We start from the raw sequence: 25,197 nt of genomic DNA, 5'->3' as shown, positions 1-25,197 counted from the left end.
CACAAATAACTACACCATTTAAATTCATATCCAACACTCATCCTCTATTTCCACAGTAGCTCGGTTACATGATATTGAAGTTATTGTCCAAGAGCCACTCAATCACCAGCTTCACCGAAGAATGCAAGGACTCATGACTAATCACTATCAAACTTCTCTGCCAATTACTGCTTCTTTATAGGTACAATGACTGCTTGAAGCTATGAACAAATGAGAATATGCTCAGGGGTCGCTATTATCTGTGTTAGTAGTCAAGACTTCCACTGACTCTATAGGTAACACCTCTTCTAGTAGGGAAAACACTTGCAGAGGAAGAACTTACACAATGATACATAAGTTGAGGACTTGGAAAGTTGGTATTTCAAGGCCATTTTGGAACAGGTGGGCTGGTCACACAATGTGTATGTGGAAGGACACCCTGGATCTTTCTGCTGGTGTAGAATCTGATCAAAGCCTAATTCTCTTTAGTTAAGAGGCTCTTTTGATTCCACTAGATTTCCTTCTTTCTGCATCTCCATGTGCCACTGTAAGAGGGAATAGTAATCACACATTGCTCTTCAGCAAAGGTCCCCCAGCTCCTGGGCAGTTTGGCTAATAGGATTATTTCCTAACCCAGGAGAGGGCACTCTGCACTTCCCCTGGCATTCCGTACTTCTCAAGTGCTGCCACTGGATGCACAGCTACCAGGTTGTACATTGTCATGCAAGGGAAAAGTGTTACTATTTTTCTTATTCAAAACTAATCATGAGCCATAGAACATATTTAAATTTACAGTGTTATTATTCCTTTGGATTCCCTTAATTTTAAGTGTCTGAGGAAATGAGAGAGAAGATGTCAGTGATGTTGTATAGCATGAAAATGCACAATCAGAATTAAGGGACAATCAAACTTCCCAGACTAATCATTTTCCATTGATAACTGTTGCACCATGACTGTAGATTAATCAAGTAAAGACACAATCTTGAACAAATTACACATTTTTACGGTTTACTACCTTATGCTAGAGAAACCTGCACAGTTCCAGATTGGAGACTGATGTGAGACCTATTGGGTTTACATGACTGATACTTATGCTGTTACAGTTTGCATAGAAAACTATGCTTTTAAGTATTACGAGCAAAACCAAGTTCCATAGTTTGCTGATATGTGCTAACTTCCCACCATCAAAAAGGACAAGATGCCACAGAGGACATGAATGGGTCAAAAGAAATAACTTTATTTCTAGGTCTTTGATTCTGATCCCATGGAGTTACTATAGAAAAATTAACAGGTAGGCATTGCTGGCTTATGTATCCTCAGTTCTTTTACTCTGAACTCCTTTTTGCATCATTAACTCTAAACCAACTTGAAATTATAACTCAGACATTATGAACTGAATGTGGTAAAAGGGATGTTAATAACTGTCCTGCACATAAAGAGCCCTCCAAGTTAAATTGCCAGGAAAGTATGGATGAACAGGTCTCACTCTTGTTCATATCATTACAGTTGTGGGAAAATAGAAGACTTTTGAGTTGAAAATCTTGCCAGTAAGTAAGGCATTTTTCCTTATTCCCATGTCAATATCACACACATAAAAAGTAACATTTTAACACTCAGAAATATATCTGAAAAATTGTTGCCACAAGGTAAAGTAGCATTAATTTTTTCCTTGCCTTTTATGGGCTTCTGGCCCTGCTGCTGCTGAATTTGTGGCAGCAACAAATTCCAGTGTTGCACTCCATGTCATTGGAGGAACACATTTGATTGACTTGTCATTGGGTTTGCTAGACAACTAGCAACATGAACTATTTATGTAGAAACCTGAAGAAATATCTAACCCTGGGCTTATTGCCTAGAGTGAAGCTGAAACACTTGTACTAGTAAAAGTAAAACACCTGCCATTTTTGTCAGTTACGTGTTTGCAAACTGTGAAGAATATTTTTTTTTAATTCTGTTTTTTACTGATTATGTGCTTGGCATCAGGCCAGGTCACACATTTTGCTCAATAATATGTTTCAGAACCGTGATGATAACAGCTTATGTATTTCATGGTCATGCAATATCTGAAAGATGGTGATGACACATACTAGTAACTTGTTGATCAAACACAGACAGATTACACTGGTTGATAGTGTGACCAGTACTGCTTAGCTTTTCATGTTATGTCTGTTATGCTCCCAAAATTCTAGTGTTTACAGATTGATAGAAAAGTTACAAGCAGGAAAAATATATATGTGTGTACACACACACAACCTGGTAGTTGCAATCACTGAGCAACTCAGAGCAAGGAAAACAGTAAACTGAAAAATCTTTCCACTTTGTTTATGTGGCAGTTGAATCAGGATTCCCACTGCACTAATAGTGAAGTTGTAGGGTAGGCTGTATGTAGACCCCAACTTATTAATAGCACTTGTAATTCCCACTAATTTGTTTTGTGAACAGTTTGCATTATAATTTCTAAGTTATTTGTAGGAGTGAGACAACATAATGTGTAATAGTTCCTTTCTAAAAAAACAGATGTGTCCATGTAAATGGAGACCACATAAATTACTACCAAAAATGTAAATGGCTGAACAAGAAAAGGATTGCACATATGATAAAAACGTTTTAGTACAAATAATAAAGTGACATTCCCTGCAGGATTTATGGGTCTTCAAGACATGGGTACATATGTAACAATGCATGTAATCTGCATGTGAAATTACCATGACTGTGTATGCATATGCACTATTAGCAGGTGTGAATGGCCAAAAAGGTAGCTGTCTATTTGCATCATGGTAAACAGACACAAAAATTAAGCTCACATCTGCATACGCATTATGTAGCCAGGACGGTTTTAACTTTCGAGTACCAGATCTACAAGGTCCAACTGTAACATGGCTGAAGTCATATTACATTCTAAAATGAAAGAGTTGGTGTAAACATAACAATCACTAGGTTTTCAAAATGCATACTTGCATTTCTTTTATTACTGAAGTCAGCCTTCTACAGTGTTGCATATAATTCATGAGCAAATGGGGTATGATGTACACCTGCAAACCTTGATACTAATATCAAGAAAACTCAAATACACATTTTGCCTAGACTCAGAATTTAATCTAATTTCTTAGATAAATTAAGCTTTTTTTTTTTTTTTTTTTTTTTTTCCTATTTTTTTCCTGTTGTTGTTCTTTGAGAGAAAATGTTTTATTTTAGGACATTTATCATGTAGCCAAACAAAATCAATTGCATTGAAACTATTATGTTTGAAGTAGCATCACCCAGCTTTGTGGAAAAACATGAACTGGAGCACAGCCTCTTGACAAACAGAAGATTGACTGCTGGAGTAATATTAAGTAGCAAATGGTGACATCTGAAATCTAATGCTTGTATGTGTTATGTAGTTAAGGAATGAAAATATAAATAGAATTTCAGAAGTGTTTTGGGCGAATTTGCTACACAGCTTCTCTCAACTTCAGTCAATGTGGGAAAGTAGTACTAGGCACGGGGTCTTTGCTTGTACTAGTAGACTAGATAAAGGAACTTGAGATAACTGGAATTGCACTCATTCAATTCTGAAAAAGTAAATAAAAATGCTATCTTGAATTTTTACTGCCTTTTAATTGCTTACTACTTCCTAATTAATTTCTCCCTTGAACTGATCATCTTTTATTGCATTTTCTGTTTTATAGCTACCACAGTTCAGTTTTCTTTTGCAAGATAAATTTTACTAAGTTACTGGATGACAAATATGTTATTGTGGTAGTTGTCATGTCACCAGTAATTAATAAGCATTCACCTCTATTTTTATTATTTTGTTGGTTTCTGAGATTATTTCAAGGAAGCAGTTTCCCCTTCTGCTTGCTCACAGAGCATGCAGCATATTCTTAATGTTCTCTCACACGTTAATTTAACATTCCTGGTCTCACAGCACCTGTTTTCTTAAAAAATATTTACTGATCTTTGGTTCTGATACCAGGATACTGAGTGTCGGATTAAGAGAGTTCTGATGTGAGTGTAAATCCAAAGACACAGCCTGGCTTCTGCTGAGTTACTTTGCATTTATCTCAGTAGCACTGAAATCCAACCAGAAACTGGAATCTATTTCTCTTTGCATAGGATCCTGATTTTCTCTAAGGATATCGCTCAAAGCTAAAGAAGGATTTATGTCAGGCATTTTAGATTGGGTTCTAGATTTCCTGAATCAACAGCAAAAAAATATGTAGTAAATTTGCAGACTGTTACGTATAGGTCTAGCTCAGGCAGTTCAGGGCTGTGAGCCTCGTACCCAAAGTAACCCTGCAGGCACATACAGAGCACCACTCGTCTCCCATCTCTGGTCCTGACCCTGTCTGGAGCTCTGGTGAGGTCCACAAAAAGTGTGTTACTGAAGGATCAGACTCTACTATCCGTTAACGTGTGTTAATAAAAAGAAATCTATTAACAAATTGCCTTTAAACAAAAAAATAAAAATAAAAAAAAAATTCTTAATCCTCCGTAATAGTCATGAAGCTGTAAATGGCACAAGGGAAAACGTAGTCACAATGCTGCAATCCTCAATTCAGACAACAAAGGACAACAAAAGTTATACTTCATTTTCCTCAGGAATTACTTACAGTCATTTTAAAGTCAGTACACTCTAGCTAAGTAGCTAAAACCACTAGCTATCTATATGAAAAGAGTAACTAAATTATAGGCATTTCTTTATTCCACCATAGACTGACATGTACTGACAAGACAGTTTGTTTGCTTTTATTGTTCAAAAGCCCCAAAGTCTTTACTGTCTGCTTCTCCACTTGTCTTAAATGTTTGATTAAGCACTGTGAGAATTGTCGGTATTGATAAACTTCTTTCCAGTACATTAAGCACTCTAATCCTTTACATTCCTACTCTATCTCCATTGCCAAGTCAGCCAGCTTCCTTAGCACTTGATTTTGGGCCAGTATTTGCATTAGAAATGGGCTATAAATAAAAATGAATGAAATAGCAGGAAAAATTGTTTTTGTGCATCCGAAAAATTCTGACAGAAACCATACGCAAAGGGCTCTGCTGGTTCTGTAATCACAGGAATGAATTATTTCATGCTATCTAATACACTAATTAAAACGGGTAATTAAACTCAGCACTTTTTTTCCCCTCATTTTCAAAAAATCTTAATTTTGATAAGTGGCAACACTATTTATCCTTCCTTCACGAGCATGAACTAAGCAGAAGTCTTCTGGTGTCTGGATTAGAGTGTGTGTTTATTGTGATAATTTAATAGCAGGAGATTCAAATCAGGAAGTTCAGAACTCAGTATGAACTCCTGTCATTTTTTAAAACAGTTAGGCAGCATTTTGGTTTTATTTTTTATCACATTCCTTTCTCCCTACTGTTCTAACACTGAAATTTCTCTCTTAGACTAGCATGTGTCAAAAGCTATTATCAATGCATAAGATATTTAATTTAGAATGAAATTTGAGTACGTGTCACTTTATTTCCACTTTGTCTTTGAATTTCTCTTGGTTGAACTCTGAGAACAGGAGCACATTTCAGGGCAGCAGGGACATGCTGTAAATAACGTACATTTATCTCAGTATTACACAAACATAACTAAATTTGGAATTTGTTTCCATACAATTAATCAGGACAACAATGCAAACTATATAGCTGTGTTAGCTAACAAAGTTTGCATAGCATATTTGTGAACATTTCCCAAATTCAGAATTGCATGATTTCAGCAGAATCAGTAATTCTGATTATCATTTATCTCTGGCCATACCATGAGCTATGTGAAGCAGCTCATGTTGTTCTTTTGTTGTTCTTCATGTTGTTCTGTTATTCTGTTGCCCTTGCTGGGTGCTTCACTGATTTCCACTTGCTAAGGGTTTGGCTATATGTCTATAGGATGCTAACAGAAAATGTTAATACCTTCTCTTCTATATTTTGTGAATGTAAAACTTCTGTAAACTTAAGTAAGGAATTTGTATTCAAAACTTGTTTAGTCTATCAACATTAGAATCGATTTGGAAAATAGTCTACACTCACACAAGCTTAACCTGCCTATTTATCACAAATGCTACAGAACCATGCCATTTCTAAATAAGTCCTGGTACACATATATTTGTTCTCAGCAAAGGCTGACCAAGTTCAGTGCATCATCTCCATGTTTCTCTCTCTAAAAGATGACTTGGGAATGCCACGTGCAACATGGCGAACAACAGTGGTTAGCCAGGGCTAAAGTGTAAATACCAGGTCCTAGCCCTGTAATCTTTACATGGATGTTTCTAAGGACCACGGTAGGTATTTTGCCAGAGTGAAGGCAGGAAGATCAGGCTCCACAGTGCAATTTTATATGAAAATGAAGTGGATGAGATACTTCTATCAGGCTCATTTAAAATAAAATAGGAGGGCTACCTTTTGTCTGCACTACTAATAAGAAAAATATGCTCGAATAGAAGGTAATCATAATAAGGTATGTCCCCATTTTCTCAATTTTACCCAGTTTTCTTTGATATGATTATGGATTTCGGATATAAATGCTATTTCTTCAGGGTGGATTTATAAATTCTGGAGATATAGATCCTTCTAGTACATATGTAAGATTTAACCATTTATACATAGGGGAAGAGAAAGTGTAGAGAGACATACAGAAAACAGACCGTGTAGCAAGGAACATTGTGTCTGCAGCATTCTTCATAAATAACTTGAATCACACAGAATTGCTAGAGATTATTTTAATGGCTCGACCCTTATGCTGTTATGGTAATTATAGAAAGAGTTTTAAGCCCCTCCACCAGGGAAATTATGCATTGAAATAGTGAAATTTTGTAATGAATTTCAATTGTTATTCAAAATTCTTTATCAGAACTTCGGGGATTAATAGTTCCAGTACTTTTTTTCTTCTGAAGAACTATAAACAGTGCTTAAAAAAAAACAGCAGAAAACATGCAGTACATCTAAAATTGATGCAACTCTATTGATTTCAGTGAAATGGTGCTGATTTACCCCGAATGAATTCCTAGCTCATCTTTTCTACGTGTAGGAGAAAACTATTTTAGCATGAAAGGCTCCTGGATATGTAGGGAGGTACTTTAGGACAGTTAAGGCCGTTTAAATCCACTGTTTGCTTGCTGGGTTAGGGAATCAGTTAAGGTTACACATGTCCAAAGATTCTCAGCCTGGCCTTTTCTTTCTTTCCTTGTGGAAATTCTTTCCAGGAAGAATTTATGAAGTTAGCAGCTTTCTCTCTGATTTCTGCACATCCAGCAGTTAGGTCAGACCGGCAGCAGGTACCTGAGCACTCATGGTGTTTTGTACCTCTGTACTGACTTCAGTCTGGACAATAACAGACAGATCTTTGGCAACCCGTGGTGATTCACCATGCCATAGTACATCTTCTGTTTCAGAGTGAGGTACTGAGCAAGTTTACACAGTCGTTTTGGCCTTTTTATTTTCTGCAGCAGGGTTGACGAAGTAGAATTAACGACTACCACCTCTGGTTTTGCTGCAGAGTAGCTGCTCCATCAGAATGGAGATTGCATTCACTACATTCAACAGCAAAGACTTTACTCCCTTAATTTTATTTACTTATTTGTGAATGAGTATTTAACTCTGCAACACATCCTATTAATTTCAAGTTAGAAATTCACATAGTGCTACCTATCACATGAGGATATAATCTGACTCTGTAAAGGTTAAATATATAGAAATAAAAGGTCTGTTTATAGAGCAAGAAAGCTATCATGAAAGGTGCTCCTGTGAATGATCTGATTGTAGGAGTAGATACTGCACAGTTGAGAGACAGAAAGGGTTTGTCTGCATATGGAGATGGTACTTTCCAGTTCTCTGTAAATTGACGTTGCAACTTAATGTTCACTTGCTGCCTCTTGTAGACAAGTCCTGAGATAACTGTTCATATTAAAGAAACTGTTATTTCTTTAATAGGAATCTTCTATCTCACTGAAGCAGTACATTAAAGACAGATTAGAGGAAACCCCGCTAAAAGCTGCTAAACAGATGTAAACAAAAATGCCAGGGTATTTTACACACATGAGAATAATGATACAAGACTTTTCCAAGTACGATAACATCACTCCTTGTATCACACTAAATTAATAACATCTCTCAAGCACCTGCCCAAACCAGAAGTCTTTCCAAGAGACTAAGCATAACCTCTCTCATTAAATCAGCATTCAGAGGGCTAACTAGCAGATGCTGCTGACATGAACCCAAATGTAATCTCTTTAACCTTGTCCTGTGGGGAGCAGACAAGTCATGACCGAGTAATTCCAACTAAATTAGATTTTATGTGAAAGTGTATAATCTAAATTAAATTTGATTAAAATGATTCACTGATTTGTGTTTGCTTTTAAAGGCTCTAATGTAGCCAAGGTGACCAGTTTTCAGTAATCTATGTAATCAGATCAATTTATTTTTACATGATTGGATCAAGATTTTTTTATCCAGTAGATTTTTCTATATTAATCATATTTCTCTTGAATATCTCTGGATAGATTAGGTGTTTTCTATTCAGACAGAGGCTCATTGTAATTCAATTTTCATCATGTTAATGAAGAAAATGGAGAAATCTAACTGTGTGGTGAATATAAAAACGTGATGTAAAATATCGAGAAATAATTGCAAGGAGAGAATCATCAGGTCATCATCTGATCAGAGGACAACATCAAATACAAAAGGTTGAATGAGACGGGTGAATCAGAAAGGGCTAGGGGAGAGATTTCTTCTGTTTTCCTATCCCAAAGACCCTGTTTAGTGGGAGGTTTTGCTCAGCATAGACTCAGTGCAGCAATGGGAGTGGAATTCTGCAGCTGCCTGCTTGGGTAGTAATAAATTTCCTGGGCTTAACCCCTTCCCATCCCCTTCCCATCCTGGGAACTTATACAAGTGGGGTGAATCTTGGTCACTGACTTTATTAACATTTAACATCTCAATTGAATACGGCGAGTACTAGTTAGTGGCTGTACTAGCAACACTTACCATAGTCTGCAATCAACAAAAAACATATAGGTACTGATTATGTTTTACTAAATTAATTTATAAAATTAATGATAATTATATTTAGTGTATAAAGTCGGGGGTTACTGTGTGCTGAATGTAACTGTTTAAATTTCAAAGGGAAGAACACGGATCCTATGCAAAAATTCTTGTAATCTATGAAAAGCAGCAGCTGTGACCACTTTTTCAGACACTGTTTGTCTTATGATGGCTCCAGTTTTTTTCTTGGGCATCATATATTTCTACATATATTTCCAGTTTGGAGGCCCTGCTACAGATCCACAGCCCTACAGTAAACAGGAAGGCTCTAGGTCATTTTTAGAGACATAAATTTAATAGATCTGTAACTGTGCCTAGTTATGATAGTATGCTTGAAGTTTGTGCTAAGTTTTACACATATTAAAAAGTTGTAATTCAATGTGTGGAACATAAACAATAGTGAAGTCATTGGAGCCACTCTGATTTTGAAGGTGAGATACAAAAGCTCTTTGGGGAGTTAGGAAACAAGAATGGATGAGTCCAAGGAAGCTTATAATAACCCTGTTGGAGAGTGTCCAGAGGAGGGCTACGAAGATGGTGAAAGGCCTGGAGGGGAAGCCGTATGAGGAACGGCTGAGGGCACTGGGCCTGTTCAGCCTGGAGAAGAGGAGGCTGAGGGGAGGCCTCATCGCAGTCTACAACTTCCTCGTAAGGGGGTGTCGAGAGGCAGGAGACCTTTTCTCCATTAACACCAGTGACAGGACCTGCGGGAACGGGGTTAAGCTGAGGCAGGGGAAGTTTAGGCTGGACATCAGGAGGGGGTTCTTCACAGAGAGAGTGGTTGCACACTGGAACAGGCTCCCCAGGGAAGTGGTCACTGCACCGAGCCTGTCTGAATTTAAGAAGAGATTGGACTGTGCACTTAGTCACATGGTCTGAACTTTTCGGTAGACCTGTGCGGTGTCAAGAGTTGGACTTGATGATCCTTAAGGGTCCCTTCCAACTCAGGATATTCTATGATTCTATGAACCCTTTGAGAAAGAGATATCATCAAAATTTTGCGTACGACAAATGCTCTTTCACTGGATCTACACCAAAGGGTAACAAAAGTAATGAAAAGAGAACCTGCAGGTCTTAAAAGCAAACACGTAACTTTTGCACCAGACTAGTAATTTCAATTACATTCATTCAAATTCAAACTACAGGTTTATTTTGATGAAGTTTGTGACCAGCAAAAATTAAGTCCTTTGCAGAACTGTCTTAAACAATTACTAGTCATTGTTACTATAAAGAATAGCTCCTTAGTTTTCATATCTAGAAGATTGAACCCTTCACCATGATTAATAAAGTCTGGTTGTTATCTACTTTTGTCATAAAAAATGATATACAAAAGAAACAGTCCGAGAAAAACAAAGGTAAAATGCTTGCATGAACATTTGTACTGACACTGCTAATTAAAAGACTTAAGTTATTAGTCTTTAAGAGAAAAAAAAAGAAACAAACAAGTATAATTTGGTGGATTAATTTTATGTTCTGTTCTATTTAATCAAACTATACCTTTTAGTGAAAATGACAAATCTGAGTTGTCAGGCTATGGTTGATAAGAAAGATAAAGGTCATATATTTTAATGTCATAGAAGGTCTTATTAAAGGAACCCTAATTACATTAGGTATCCATGAAACATTAATTAAATACTGTCTGAAATAATTAGGTCTAAGATACTGATGGTTTAATTAAACTCAGTTTTTTATTTTATAAGAAAACTACAGGTCCGGTATCAGTCTGTTGGCAGGATAATTGATAACGTGTCAGAAGAGCAAAATAGTAACCTTGACCAGCCACATTGGAAGGACAATACAGTGAGCAGGTTGTCCTGCTAGCCACACCTTGGGGGGATTAAACACACAGTGTGATGGATTTATTTCAAAAGGTACAGAAAGCAGAAGAATAAGGAACAGAAAGTTTGGGGCTCACATTCTCAACTTGTATAAAATATCACAGCATATCAGATGGCAGTTCCTAACCTTTTAGCTCTGCTGAGATTCTTTGCAAATTTTGGTGAAGATTCTGCGTCTTATCAAGTAGAAGGACTTCTACAACATATAGAAGATGCACACCTGAAAGCCTGGTTTTACATGTCTAACACATGCCCCCAAAAGTTGCAAACCCTTCTCCTATTCCCTTATATGAGGAAAAAATAACTGTATAAACAAGCTAATGATTCCATTGCATTCAGGAGGTCCTGACAACTGCATGGTTATATATATATGTAGATAAAGCATGGCTGGTTGCAGATTAACTGGAAAAGTGCTTTCCTGATCTTTAAGAATGAAATGTCATCCCTTATCTAAATGAAGTTCATACAGAAAACAGTATCTGAGATTATCTGAAAAATGAGTACTGGGAAGGCAAGAAATATATATGGTAAATGTGTGCATGGACTAAGGCTGTGATGGCATTTTGAGGAAAAAGAGCCTCTTCCTGTCTCTGCCATGACTGGGAACATAGTCTATATGGCATTACATAGATGGACTCTGTGTCTTGCTTCTGAACACCCATTTCCAATGGTAAGAGAGAACTGAGCTCTTCTCTTCTCTTTGATTTGCCAAGCTGGTTGGCCGATCTCAGACAAGCAAACCTTCACACTTCAGTTTTTCCTCTTGTAAAACGCAGAGGAACATCATAATTTGCCTCTTAATCGTAAGGAGGACTTCCTAATGTCTACAACGGATACTTCAGCAGAATTATTATAGAAATACATCATCGATCAGAGGCAGTCTCATGCCTGCAGTGAAGAACCAACTTCTTCAAGATCAGCAATCACCAAGAGTTACAAAGACAGTTAAACAACACCATTTCTCAATATGTACACTGTCTAAATAAGAACAATGTTCCAATTAGCCTGGACAACTAACACTGGTGACATGTAGGGTACCAGATAAAGAGAATAGGATAATCTCTTTATAATTAAAACTCACATGCCTCCTAAACTTCACTTTCCACATTGAGGACTTTTTAGTTTTTAAAGGGAATGTACTTGTCACTATACAACTAAAGAGATTTAAAAAGATAAAATATCAGACTAGAAACCTCTTCTAATTTCTATTATACAGAGTAAAGCTGAACCAACAAAGGAACAACTATCTTACCCTCTTGATAAAGTTGTACCAGTTCTCATGTCCACTAAAATCAGATCATTGAAGAGATTATTATTTCAACATCAAAAATAATAAATGTTCAAAGAACCAAAATTTCATCACAACTATAATTGGGAGGATGTCATCTTTTTGCTGACTACAGTCATTGTTATTATGGCACCTGATGAATACCCATATTTTACAATAGATATGTGAATGGTTTCAACGCGCTAAGGAAATGTTAAGCTATTGACTCAATAACTAGTCCATCTCTTAATTCATTTCAAAAAGATAGCTCTACAATAAATATAGCAATTGACTTGTCAGTTGTACAGTTGTGCAAAAGGCAGGGTGTTTTATATATTGTGTATGAAAAATGTGACAGTTGTACTGGGCACTGTACCTTTCTGTTTACTGCTGCTTTCATGTCTTTCTCAAGATGTTCGTCAAACATTTCTCTTAGTCTTTCTCAGTCTTGAATCTCCTTTCATTAAAGATGAAGACTGAAATATAAAGAAAATCAATTTTTAAAATCAAATGGAATTGTTGTTTTGTTTGTTTTTTAAAGAAAGCTTTGTTCAAGTCATTCAAAAGACAAAAATGGTATTTAAAGTTTAATTCTTTTCCTCTGCAAATTCTGGATGACATTTATTCCTAATTTGTGATGTAAAATAGTCCTACATATTATGCTATCTAATTGCTCGTGCCATCTGTGTAATGCTGTCTCTACAGGAATCTGTAACCTCTCCAGGTAGAAGTATAATTTTTTAATGAAGTTTTTCATTAAATCCTATCCCTCTTACAGGTAGTGTTATAGTAACCAGTATAACAATGGTTAATGTGTAATGTTTCCAAACTATTAAAACTATAAGCATAATAAGCATACTAGGTACCAATGAGAAACATAGAAAGAACACTTTTCTTATTAGTACACCATTCAAAAAAATTCCATCATCGCCCCAGTATCAGAGTATGGGTATAAAAATGACATTTTTTTATTCCCAAATTTTTAATTTCCACTTAAATTGCCTTTTCAAATGTTTCTGAGATACTTTCTGAAACACAGAAATCTTTAATGTATTTGACAGGAATATAGTTGTGTAAATACCACTCAATAAGCATTACATGTCTACCAAAGAGGTTGCAATCTTATGCACGTACACCCACACGTATATTGAAGGTATTTAAAGGTCATTGTTTGTCTGCAGACAGGACACAGACAAAGCAGACAGAGGCACTGAAAAGAGTCCAGGATTTGGGACAAAGAAGCAAGCAGATGAATTAATGTGAAACTGATAATACTGCGTCAAACACAACCCTGTTAGATAGAACACTGATAGAATACCTAGATATTCTGTCCAGAACGGTACCCCACATCTCAGTTTTATTTGTTTGGTGTCTAATGCCAGTATTAGTACAGTACCCATTCTGGTATGTATGATCTTTTCCCATACTCAGCAGTATCTTTGGTTCATGAATATAGCTTCTCAAATCACAAGTCGGAATCAATACTTTTGAGTCCTTACTTATATTTTTTTTTTGACCGTGATGAAAAAAAAACAAACAAAAAACCACCAAAAACTAAGTATTTTAAGTAAGGAATATTAAAGGTGATGCATGGTGAAGGCATTAATTAATTTGTTATACAAGATGATGGGCCAGATACTGCTCTCCTAATTTAGCCAAAATACTGGCTGCAATGGAAATTTTGTTTCAGTTTCTCCAACAGGATCAGGTACAATATACAGTACTATCCCTTTACATCATTGTAGTAATCACATTGTTTAGAGAAATGATCTCTCTTAGTTCTTTTCAAAGTTAAATTAACTGTCAACAAATGAGATAGAGAATAAAAGGAAAAACAGCTGTGTTTTACCTGTTTTGCCACCTGTTAACTGAAATGCATGAATAAAATGAATAGTTTTGAGGAATCCTTAGATTTCCTGAAAATGGCATATAGAATATTAGCTTCCATTCAAAGATACATGAGTGACTGAGTTTATATAAGCTAAATTACAATTACCCCATACGCAAAATAAAATTATATCAGACTGTGAAGACAAGGAGTTTAAAGCAAGAATGTTTAAAAAGCTTTTAGTACCATAATTCCTGATAGAAACAAGCTTGAACATTAAAAATAACACATCTTTTACTTGAAAATTCATAAGCTGTGCATACATTTGCTACAATTTTTCACAGATATTTCTGAATATTGCTTTTTGACTTTAAAAGCAATGCAGATCCAGTATGATTTTCTTTATGTGAGCAAAGATGTTTTGCTAGAGATGTCTCAGGGCACGCAGCTATCTACAAAACTGTAAAAAGTCCGCAAAACAACCTAGCAGAAGCAGATCTACAATTAACAAACAAATCTGACAAGGCAGTTGCTGGATCTTTACTTATTTTTACATTACAAGCACTTACCTGATGTCTCGTGCAATATGCTATAAAGATATTTCCTAAAAGATTTTGGCAAATGAATTATGTAGCTGAAATGTAATAACGAAGGTAGAAATTTGTCCTGTTATCAGTCACACACATTCAAGCAGAAACCCAGTGCAGCACAGTAGATAGAACTATAAGCTCTGGGATCTTCTCATTCAACCAAGATTGCTTCATACAAAAGTTGACAATACACTACTGAAAGCCATTGTTGATATTCAACATTTTTTAAATAGCTGAACAGAATAGACAATAAGGCATGAAGGAAAACTTGGATAGGAGGCTGGCCTGGAGTCTGGGTTCAGATAGGAAAAAACATTAAAAATGGACAATAAATATGTGATTCTCATTTTTAATTGCTCTGTAAATGGCAATTAACTGATCTTCACCATGCTGAAATTCCACTCCTTTTACAGGAAGAACAAAATACAATCCATATTTTTTTCATCTATTAAAGTCTAGGTACAGTTTAAAATACTGGCACTGAGACATATGCTTCCATGGTTCACAAACACCATTCGCTAATGTAAATTAAGGAATTTACAAAATCACTGGAAGATCCTCCCATCAATTGTTAGAGACCCATCTGCCCAGGCTGAGATTATACATTTCAATCATTACATCAGAAAAAGGATTCATCTGAAATACTTTTTAAAAATCTGAAAAAATATGTATTTTGTATTATCTCCTACCCCTCTATTTCCTCAATTATAAGAGATCATACCACTATGTCTATTACAGTCCTTGAAGAATTTTACAAAACTTTAGAAACATTGGGGATCATGGTTTATTCAATCAGCTGTTTGTATTGTGTTTGTCTAAGGTCTTAGTGCTATATATAACATTCCCTGTTATACCCTATATAACTCTGAAATCTGAAACACTACAAGCAGATGTGTTCTTTCCTAAAGACACATCTGGAATACATGATGCTTAGCAGCTGCTAAAGGACATGTATGAGTTTAAATTATTTCATATCTAGATATTCCAGCAAAACTTTTTGTACTTTTTACTCCATGGCTCACATGTATGCTTGCCTCTGGTTCGTCTTTGGATTTCATTGTGTTCTGCTTCATCCATGCTGTTTTCAGCCTGTCTCTGTCCATTTTTAATGGAGAACATCGTCAGATTATTTCAAGTCAAACCGAACAGTTAATGATGTATGTCGGCAGAGTAATTTAGCAGGGATTTTTGTTAAAACCTGTTGCACTAACTATAGCTTTAAATTTAGACTGTGAAAGGTGACTGCACTTTACAGTGCATCTTTCTCTTTTGTTTTCAGCTAGTCTTACAAGGTTTACTGCTACAATCTAGCCATTACCTAGGATACTTAGACTTCCTTGAAGAAAGGACATTGCTTGCTTTGTCTATATTATGTCTGAGCTGCTTGTTCCAGGAAAAGTCTGAAAGCCAAGATGTGTCCAACTGGGCACCAAGCCCGCACATTGTCCTCTTTGTCAGTTTGAAATCGAGTTGCTTACAAATATTGTCTGTTCTGCAGCAAAACCCTTCCAGAACCATCTCATTTGCCACTGGTGTGACTAATGCAAGGACTGATCTACTGATGATTCTGAGCAGACTGCCAGGCAGCAGGGAAGAGTAGGCTTGAGTATGTTTTTAAAGGACCTTCAGCTGTGGTCGGTCCTCTTAAAATGTTTTCCCTAAAGGCAAAGACCAGCTGATGAATACTTTGCTCTCCTGCAAAGTCCAATGGACACAACCCTTCAATTATGAGTCACATTCAAAGGTGACAGTCCTAGAAGACATTCCCCATTTTAGCTGTATTTGACAAATTGTCTATCCTGACATGTATTGAATTGAAGACACTTTAGTTCAAAGTCCATTGTATAAACCAGAAGGTTTGCTCAAGAAGGTTTGCACACAGCAGCTGTGAATAGAAGTGCTCAAATCACTTTGTCAAGCACAGAATGCCAACAGAAGCACTGAGTGAGAATTACACCTATAGGGCCTTTACATCTCTACAGCTGAAAGTGTCTCATAAACACACCTGCTAGATTTTTGCAAGTTAGAATTTTAAAACTAAGAACGCAGAATAGATAAAACTACACTGATCTTTGTAAAGCTAACACATTCTAAACAGTCAAATCCTGCAAGGTGTCCAGACTACCATGAGAAGTGTTTTATAAGTTAAAAAAGAAAAAAAAAAAAGCATTTTTTTTACATCAGAAAGAAATCAAACACAAGCACAGTATGTTTTGCTTTACAACTGGCTTTCAAGTCTAAGTCACACAAAGGTACATATAAATTAATTTAAATTAGTTCCACTGATTTCAATTAACTTATCTCACTGATGTCAGCAGAGATGTTCATGTGCTTGCAACAAGCCTACAGAATTGCCACTTCGAATATGACATCTGTATTGAATACTATTGCCTTTTCCCTTGTTCCTATGAGATTACTATAACAACTTTCAGCAAGAAACCTAAACATAAAATGTCAATATATAATTTATATTATCTTATTACATGCCTTTCTTCCTTCTTGTTACTTAAAATTATTCCTTTTCATGGAGATTTGCGATCTAAACAATTACATAAATATCTAAATTTCTCTGGGGCACTAAACACTAACTGGCTGGGGCAAAAACTGTTTTTGAAATAGTGCTCATATGGAAACTGAGTTCTAAATGCACTATGTGCTACACTCCAAAGGTATGTGAGAAGAAATCAGAATATGAACCTGGGCTCTTTTTCTATCTTAACCAAAGTGATGAATCACAGCACACCTCAGCTTTCGCAAGAGGCAGAATATTTGAATAAGGAAAGGAAACTGCCACTTGTTTTCCAGGTCAGATTCCTCCTGTGTTATTGCATAGATGTTATAGATACATTGTCTGTTTAAAATTTGTCTGTTCTTAAAAGGATATAAAATTCTGTTCTCAAACCCCCAGTGTTTCACACAGTGGAATTCTAAAATTGTCAGTAATAATTCTGTAAATTATGTCTACAAGAAAATTGCAGTTTTATCCTTCTGAAGGAAAGTATTATTTTACTTCATAGTTCAGTGTTCATCTCTGAAAATAACTTACTGGGTTGCTCTTGGCAAATTCACAAGCTGCAGTTGTCAGGACTATCATAAAGTTGTATGCAACATCAATTTAACGATAACATTACACTGGTTTTCTCTCTAGTCTTGCATGGAGCCTGTGAATTTGTGGGAAAGAGATATTCAATACCAATGTATTCATGAACAATGAAGAAAATGACAGATCTGTGTTCTGAGGACATAACATACACCTTGTCCACATTTCATTTGGATCCTTTCAAACAACTGCCAATCCTGCTTCCAGATAAGCATAGAATATTACATGTATTCAGTAACTGTTTAAATTATTTTAAAGTTTTAGGTTACCACTTTAATTGCAAAGTCTTAATTTTCCTCTCTTACTAAAGCCCTGATTTGAATTCTTCTCTCATTGTTATAATTTTCTGTGATATAAGCCTGCTATAATTTAGCACTCAACTGCATTGAATCTCATTATGAAGTCTCATCTTATATCACACAGAGTATATCTGAGTATAACACACAAAATGCTTAGCTTGTAAGGACAGGGAGCTTGTCATCTCTTTAATTTGATCACCACTGTGAAATTTGGGATAAAAAAAGTTGGACCATAATGGCAAGATAATGCAAAATATCCAGATTTTTTTAAATGAGTGACACACTATGCATTTCAGAGATAGAGATATGTGTGACCTTCACAGAAGTTAATTAAATATAGAGAAAAGCAGTATGATTTTTTTTTTCTCTAAGAAGCTTGTATTTCAAATGTCCCTGACCCTAACTAATAGATGGGACAGTCCAATATGTCTGCTATTCCCCATACAAGGTCCTCTTGAATAATTTCCTACTAGAGATCATCAGAGTGAGGATGCCCTCTGTCGCTCAAATTTTTACACGTTTAAAGGAAATTGTCTTTCGCTAGTCCACGCGTGACATTACATTTTGTCTGTTTCCAAGACATCCTGGTTAGATGTTAACTTGGATGTTTGTGTTGGCCTTGAAATACTATCTAATGATTTATTCCCCTAATGCCACTATCTTAAATTAGCAGTAATAAGTATACAGACTTTGGTTTACTGAATTCTTTTAGAGCAGTCAGAACAACTGTTAGAAATAACAATGCATAGACCAACATTTTTGTCTCCTTGGTGGAGTAACAGTAACTACAAGAAATCACAGACTGAAAATCCAGTTTATGTCTTACAGTAGTACTGAATAAATGATTATGAATAAGCTAATATGTCAGTGTTTGCTAGGCAGTCTTTTCAAACTTGAGGCAAGTTATTTCTTGTACATTAATTGCTTATGAAGTATGCAACATCTAAAATAAGTTACTTGAAATGGCACAGACCTATATGAAAGAAGGAAACTCTTAAAAGTTGGATGGGGGAATAACTTTCTCATTCTACTAAGTGCTTCAGTATTTTCCCAGATTTCACATTCTAGACTGACGTAGAACAACTAATAAATGCCTACCTCTACCCCCCAGAAAACTTACAGAACAAACAACAGCAAGAAAAAAACCACTCCAGAACTCTGAAGCCTGCAGCAAAAGCAGCACTGGTATTCGGGTGCTTACCGATGCTATCAGAGACCTGGTTCACATCCTTGTTTTCCTAGCCTGTTGCACAGCAGCTGAGTACCATAAGCACCATGCTTCTAGGCAGTCTGAGACAGCATCCTTTTGTCTTCCTTATTGGACCTCTTCTACTTTGCAAACTAATTAAAAAATATTTCCATAAGAACTAGAACATAGATCTACTACAGGTCAAGAGAATGATCTAAGCATGGCATGAAAGGCTCTGCATATATTGACTATATATTTACACCTACAAATACTTCAAATACTTTATACTTCTATTTTGGAAATCACATTTATAAAAACAATTGCAAATACATTTTAGTTGAGGAAAGTTAGAAAATGCTAACAATAAGTGGCTAAATATTGCCACTTACACAGAGGCACACTTTTTTCTAGCACAGTTACGGAGCATTAAGATGTGGAGGTGGACTTTGGGGAAAAGATGCAATAAACAGTGGAGTCTTTTTTTTTTTTTTCAATAATTTTTCATAAAAATATCTACGGAGAGGCCAAGTTACCAGTGTTGGATGTTACAATGTATTTGATTAATTTTTTCTTTTTTTAATATAAAATTGTCAGATAATCTTGTCCTGCAAAAATACTACATTTTAAAATTCACCGTAGAGCTGTCAGGCACCCACAGCCTCTCAGAGCTAGAGCTGGTACTGAGCTTGTGCTCCTTGTCAAAATTTAATGAGACGACCAGTTCTAAAATAATTGAATTTTCATATCAGAGCGAGCCAGGATTACTCAGACAATAAAAATGCTGAGTCCTGTACTGTTACTGGCAAATACCTTTTGCTTTGCTCATGAAATCAGTATGTAAATGTTCAGGGTTTGTATTTAAGGCATCTTATGCATTTAGAGTTGTAGTACTAGCAATAATTTCAAATGGTGCCGTTGATAAGTAGCTGGGTGGGTTTTTTTTATAATGTTCAAACTGTAATTTGTTTGGTGAATCAGGATAAGCACTTGGTTTATATTTTATATAAATGTTAATGCAGTTGCAGTTTAATTATGTTTCTTAACTTTTAACATTTCAAAAGTAGAATTTGAAGAAGACCACTCCATCAGATTGTCTTGCTTTCATGGAATACTTGCATGAGTACAGCCCCACTGACTTAGGACTTTAAAAAGTAGAGCTGTCCAGAAAGTTAGTGCCTGCTACAGGCCAGGAATATATCCAGCACTCTGTATATTTCTCAGCTTGCAGGTTGAAAAGTCAGAGACAAAAGGTCCCCATTAGAAGTAAAAAGGAATTTTAAAACAAGACAAAACAACAACAAAGGTACAGAATGGTTTAGACGACTTATATGAAAGTTTCGAGCAAAAATAAAACATACCTCAACAATACAGCAATTGCTACTACAGAAATGGTGAATGGAAATGATTAAATGGATCCTCAGTATATTGTAAAGCTGTTACTGACAACTATTTATCTTATTGTTTTCCAGAGGTTACTATGTAATGTGAAGTATAAAACTGAGGGAATAAGGGTATTCAAAGTTTTCAGACAGGCCAGCTGTCTCTGAGTGTCTTAGGAAGAGGAGTTTTGCACGACTGCTCAGTTTTACTGAATTGTAAAACACGTATTTGACCAACTATAATTCATGTGGAAGAGCTACTGAAGATCTCATAGCATGTAAATGCCTCTGATCCATTATAACATCATACTTGCTAGTACATATCTACCCATGATACACACCAACCCATCATCATTATTTAAAGCAGAATTATTTAGCTGCACACATTGTTTTGTTTCCCAGCTCACCTAGTTTAACAGATATTCATGTGTAGGTGCCTGATACACTGGAAAAATCTATAAAGGAGGAAGGAGTACAGAAAATACATTACCAAGCTCAAAAAAGTTTGTGAAGCAAATTCCAGTGACTAATAAAAGATTAAATGGAAAAGAAAAAAAACACCTCCATGGTTGTTGTCCAGCATCCTTCCATTAGTCAGGGAGGAGACTGCATTGCTTGATGGGAGATGTAGTTCAGTCCTGAATGTCAAAATTGAACAGCGTAGAAATGTAGGAAAGATGTAATGTAAAATAATAAGAATCTAGCTGTTAATAAGAATCTATCAGTGTCGCTGTTCTTACTAATGAGGCATCACTACACCTTCTACTCGCCTTTTGCATTTACATGGGATTAACTTCCCTTAAAAGTGATTCTGTAATAATATATCGTTTATATGTACACTTATGACCTTACCGTGCTTTCAGTGAAAAAAAAATGCTCATTTATATGTATCAACTGCAATATGCATTTTCTCCCATGGTGGAAAAAAGGCAATGAGTCACTAATATGGTCTTTTAGCCCTAAAAGACTTTAATACCCCTTTCCTTATCTTAGATCAACTTTATTATAATACAGTAATTACATAGAAAAAAAAAAAAAGTAATGATCCTAATGTCAGCCACATTTAACCTCCTTTGATCTCCCAGGATTCTTTGCACTAGGGGCTCAAGGAAAGGCCTTCTCTGACTTCTTGATAACTGAATGAGTGATTATCCTCCTTGTTAATGGGCCATGATATAGGAAACTCTTCCATATGTACCGAATATTCATGAGGGGCTGCACAAGCTGAGATAAGACTATAAGATGCCACAAGCAATCACTTATAAGAACACTAGGAAAAAATATTCACACTCGAGGGCACTGCTAGACTTGGGGTTTCTATGCTGAGGGAGATCGAGGGAGGAAGGGAGGAGGGCAGCTCCACTGCCATCCCCCTGACAGTTAATTTGGAGAGAGGACCAGCTTCCACCGATTGGCATTTCTATGGCTGACTTTTGCTAGCGAAGTGCATATAGCAATGTGAACACCCTTACTACCGTGTCAGAATGAGATTTAGTTTTACCTGGTAACTTAGCTCCAAATATGCACATCCAAGACAAAGCACAATTTGTTGAAGACAAAAACAAAACAAAACAAACAAACAAAAAAACTGTTTAGTTTCTAACAGCCTCATATCCCACCTAAAAGAGGTTCCAAAGCTGAGGGTTGCAACTGTTCTCCCCTGATGATTCCCAAAAACATTCCCAAAAATTGGTTTGCAAAGGCAAACCAATGAAACCAAACAAAACTTTGATTATTTTATTTTCCAATCTAAAGCTAAATCTGAATTGATGCCCTGAAGTTACTTCTGTTGAACTCAAACCAGACCTGAACCAAAACAACTTCAGCCACAGTAAATTCTGAAATTAACTGAAAGATGCACTGGTTTTACATTTCAGCATTTACAGATTGATGGAAATTGATGAGGAACTTCAAGTGGACAGGCAAAGCAATCTATTTGCACAGTGTAAACCTGAAACCCAGATTAAAAATACATAGTCACCAAATGGAGAGGCTCCTGCCTTTGCATCTGAGAGTCTCTGGGAGAGAACCTGCCTGTTGCAGAGAACTGAATGGGCGGTGGTTGCTCCATCTTCATGTTTTATAGTTTGTAAGCATCTTTCTTTTATCACTGCCAACAGGAGTGAGCCACAAGTAAGTACAGAAATCTTAACGCTCATTTCTGTGCATCATGTAGATATTCTGAATAGTATGATACTGTAGTTCAGAGATACATATATATGTTGGGGCAAGGAAGAGGCTGAGGATTTCTCAGTATACCAACTACTGTACAGTGCACAACCTGGGCTGAATGTGGACATTGCATCTGTTAAAGCATTTTTACAGAGGTTTCAACTACTCAGGTCAAGTGGAGCTGTGTTTAGGGGCTGCACACAAGTCTACACTGGCTGTATGCATGTGAATCAGGACATGCTCGTTTTTAGTGCAGCACCAAACAATATTTAGCCTTCTTTATGCATACAAAATAAATTTTATTCTTTATTTCCCCTGTATCAATAGAAACATAATTTTTGTAATTTCTAAAAAAATACTAGATTTGAAGACTATTTTTGCAAAAATCCTTTATCTGCCTCCCTTCAGAAGTGCTGCAAATCCTAACATGATTTATCGAATGTCCTTACTTCCGAAAGGCATTGTGGCTACTGAAATAATGAACTACTTGAAAGTCACATTTAATTTACTTCCAAAGAAACAAGCTAGCATTGCTCAAGGTTGCTGGGGAAACAGGAAAGCTGCTTTAGATCAGTTTGCAGCAGAGAAGACTTGCTGATATTTTGCAATTTGAACATGTTCATCATAACTTTAACAATCTCTTATTTTCAGAAACCTATTTCTGACTTTGAGTTAAATATTCATCTTCAGACCCACAGCGTTGCCTTGTTTTCAGTTGTGGATTCAGATTCATAAATCTGACTTAAAGATAAGCTGTTTATCAGAATTGTGTACATATTTTCTTCTTTTAGGGCCTGTTTAATCAAAGAATGCATCCAATTTCAGCCCTAGAGAAGCCCACAGCAGGCACAAAATCTCATTTCTTGGGTTTCTACAGTACGAAAGTTGTATGCAATTTCAGCTGATCAGACCCTTTCCAAAATCTTTTATTGGTCACTCTTAGACTTCCCTGCTTTAAAGAAAAGTTCTAATAATTTCCAGAGTTGTAAAATGAAGTTACTGCATTCACTTACTGCTCTCCTATAAAGAAAGAGAGAACTGCATTTGAAAGCAACATGCAAGTCTGTTGAATTCCGCTAATCCTTCTACTGGAGATAAATCAGAACATCTTTTTCTGTCAGTTGCAGCATACAGATATGATTTAATATGCACATATCCTCTGCTATCGAGTTTATTCCCAACTTACTGAAAGTTACAGTACTGACATCAATGGAGCAACAATGCCTCTCATCAGGTAGCCTGTCTTTGACAGTAATGGAAGCTAATAGATGGAGGCATCAGTCAGCTTTTGATATAGATAACCTGACATAGTTCCTTTAGGTATAAAACTATGCCCTCCCTTGTGCAGCTGGGTTAACCATTTATAATGAGCTTGGATTTTACCAAGTAATTGGTGAGGCTAAGATTAGCTCTCAAGCTCTGCAATGCAATCAGACCTATGCTTATAGCTGGAAGAACATTTTCTCACAATACTCAGTTTTGTACAAGGGATCGATTCACTAAACTCATGTCAGTCATAAGAATTTCATGTGTAGGAATAAATGAGTTATCTGTGCATTATTGTTTAATTATTACATTATCTCCCTTTTAGAATCTCAGAATTATATCAAGCACAAATTAAGTTAAAAATGAACAAAGAAAACTATTAACCAAAATTAAAGTGCTTAAAATGATTGATGGTATTGAGTCCAGATTGCTTTAAATTGGTATCATAGGAACACAATTTAGAAAATAGCCTAAAACAAAAGATATATAATACCTACCTCTAATGGAGTTGCTGTACACATACGACTTTTTATTTTTATTTTTCTCAGATACATAGCTAATAGATATATACCATCAGATAATTCTCCAGTTTTCCTGTCAATATACTTTTGGTTCAGATACTGGTAAAGAACACTACATTTTATCCCTATTGTTTGTTTTTTTTTTTTGAATTTGTTGTGTTCATTAACTCCCCAGCTTCCCTCCATACAGTTCATGACAGTGCTTTTCACATTCTATGCCTAATTACATATTTTGAGATTTTTTGTGATATTACATCAAGTCTTTGTTCTGTTTTGGAGTCATTATGGTTTACAGTTACGGTGGCGATGTTTCAGTTTACTGCCTTATTTCATTTCCTTAACTCTTGAGTGCCATCTTTCACTAGGATAAACTGAAGAGAGGAGAAAGCAGAGAACAGTGAAAGGTTAAGTAACCAGAATGAAGAACAGAAACAAGGGGAATAGCAGATGAGAAATTTGGACCATGCCCCATTTGAACACAACGTAGATAATAAATAATAGAAACAGTGAGGGTTAAGCGGAAAAGTTTGTGCAATTGAGGTAAAGGGTTTGTTGCAGAAAGGCTGATCTTAGAAGAGAGAGAGCTATACTTTCCAGAGAGTCCTGCCTGTGACCTTAACAGAGGAATCCTGCTGTGCCTGGAGGGAACAAGGGCTGGGGCGCAGCAGGAAATCTCTCCTTGCTGCGGGGCATGCATGCTTCTGGCCACTGCTGGGGAAGACAGGTAGACTGGCTGCCTCCCCGAAAATGTGCA

At 36.2% G+C, this 25,197-nt stretch overlaps 1 long non-coding RNA gene across 7 annotated transcripts in view; it reads right to left on the bottom strand.

The window, feature by feature from the left end:
• Positions 1–25,197, bottom strand: part of LOC106016476 (uncharacterized) — a 183,682-nt gene that overhangs the window by 120,925 nt on the left and 37,560 nt on the right. For all 7 annotated transcript variants that reach the window (XR_011811700.1, XR_011811699.1, XR_011811702.1 and 4 more), the window contains exon 3: positions 12,476–12,575. This is a non-coding gene — a long non-coding RNA (uncharacterized lncRNA). The remainder of the gene's footprint in view (positions 1–12,475; positions 12,576–25,197) is intronic.

Source organism: Anas platyrhynchos, chromosome 10 (genome assembly GCF_047663525.1).
Source record: "Anas platyrhynchos isolate ZD024472 breed Pekin duck chromosome 10, IASCAAS_PekinDuck_T2T, whole genome shotgun sequence".
NCBI classification, from domain to species: Eukaryota; Metazoa; Chordata; class Aves; order Anseriformes; family Anatidae; genus Anas; species Anas platyrhynchos.
The sequence above is the reverse complement of the archived record's forward strand: the minus strand, read 5'-3'. Positions and strand labels throughout refer to the sequence as shown.